The sequence below is a fragment of the Taurulus bubalis genome (genome assembly GCF_910589615.1).
Source record: "Taurulus bubalis genome assembly, chromosome: 15".
Taxonomy (NCBI): domain Eukaryota; kingdom Metazoa; phylum Chordata; class Actinopteri; order Perciformes; family Cottidae; genus Taurulus; species Taurulus bubalis.
The window spans coordinates 3,702,014-3,704,096 of NC_136603.1; positions in this window are offsets into that span (position 1 = coordinate 3,702,014).

Here is a 2,083-nt window from a genome sequence, read left to right on the forward strand (position 1 = left end):
CAAATGTCTGTTTCCCATATGCTATAGCTTATTGCTATATCTCTCTGAAGTGGGCGTGGTTGCTCAGAGATATACATTTTTAGGATCAATGGATGTTAACTAGATAAAAATCTGGTTAAAAAGTCACCTCCCGACAGCAGATGAGTGGAAACAAACATTGAGTGATAATATTCAGACTGAAACCAATGTGAATACACATTCTTTTATTTATTTTAATTTGTACTGTAGTCAACGGCAAAAGACACTTTTTTTTATCCTGTTTGAATTGTGCCATGAATTACAAATATGATGTTTAGGAAGCAAGCCAAGAATGAGTTTGTCATTTTCATAGTAACAACTCGTCTTGCACACGTCACCGACACCAACATGGCCGTCACTTTGGCTTGCTAGCAGGCTGCAACCTCCAGGAAACCAATGCTGAAGTGACTTAAACCTGCATTCTCTCAACTGACCACCAGGGGGCGACTCCTCTGGTTGTATAGAAGTCTATGCTTCATGTGTTAAAGCTGCATTCTCTCTACTGACCACCAGGTGGCGACTCCTCTGGTTGTATAATAGTATATGCTTCATGTGTTAAAGCTGCATTCTCTCTACTGACCATCAGGGGGCGACTCGTCTGGTTGTATAGAAGTCTATGCTTCATGTGTTAAAGCTGCATTCTCTCTACTGACCACCAGGTGGCGACTCCTCTGGTTGTATAGAAGTATATGCTTCATGTGTTAAAGCTGCATTCTCTCAACTGACCACCAGGGGGCGACTCCTCTGGTTGTATAGAAGTCTATATAAATGATTCTACTTGATTTATTCCCTCAGTAAACATTGTAAACATGATGTCCAATTAGAGTCAAACAGAGTTTATGGCTGCTAGCTAGCTAGCTAACTTATACACTCAATCGTAGCTTCAGAGAGAGCTTCTCGTGACTTTTGAGCGTGTCGTCTAATTCTAACTACGTATTTTCTTCATAGTCTTATATGCAATTTATGGTCACAATTCAAACGGGATCAAATCATTATTTGTCCCTTGCCTTTGAGCGGTCCCACGGTGGTCCACCTCAATGCGACGAGACTACAGCAGCAGCAACGACATAGCCGGGCTGAGCAAACAGCTGCTAGCTCCAGTTGCTCGTGTTTAATCTGCAGAGGGCAAAGTGGAACCGCCTGTGACCCCTCAGTTCGTCATGTTGACTCGTTTGAGTCTTTTGTCTTCTCCTGCGACGACGCTGTGCAGTGCATAGTGTATCTGTCAGTAAAATGAACCCGTTGTCTATTTCATGTTTATAACCTTAAAGGAAGTAGCCTCACTGTAACACATTACAGCGTGAAATGCCTGTTGTTGACGTCTTTGACTGCTTTCATTTGTGCACTTGTTTTGTGTCGTTGCTTCTGTATTTGGGGGCTGTGCCCGCTTCATAATATTCTGTCACCAGCTGCATGATAAACCAAAGAGACGCGTGCGTCTGCTGAACACAACTCGTGGTAACGTTGTGAATTCAAACAAGAACATTTAGTACTTTCTACTTAGTTAGATTTATGAAAAACATCATGGTTGGGCTTAAAATTAGTATGTAAACGTTGGTTTGGGCAACAGAAAACCCCAGATTTACACAACACTGTCTCCCGGCAGTTCATGCAATCTATTTGTTTCGTGTACACAGGGACATGAGTCGTCCATTTTTTTATTTGTGTCGCTCGGTACGGCATTCTGCAACAACATGGCGTTAGTTAGGTTGAGGCAACAAAACAAACGTTAGATTTAGGCAACAAACGAACGTTAAGTTGAGGCAACAAAACCACTTCATTAGGTTTAGGAAAACCGTCACAAACGTTAAGATTAAGCCACAGACCAATTATTAGGTTTTGGAAGAACATAGCAAACGTTACATTTAGGCGACCAAACATTAGATTTGAGCAACAAAACAAACGTTAGGTTTCAAGTGGACTTTCTCAATAGTTCATTCTCCATCACGACCTCTGATAGTTAGACACGGCGATACATTTAATGTGTGTCCACCAAGAAAAAGGATCCCAATTGACTTTCCATTGTCACAGGTTTCGTCCTGAGCAACACACACACACACACACA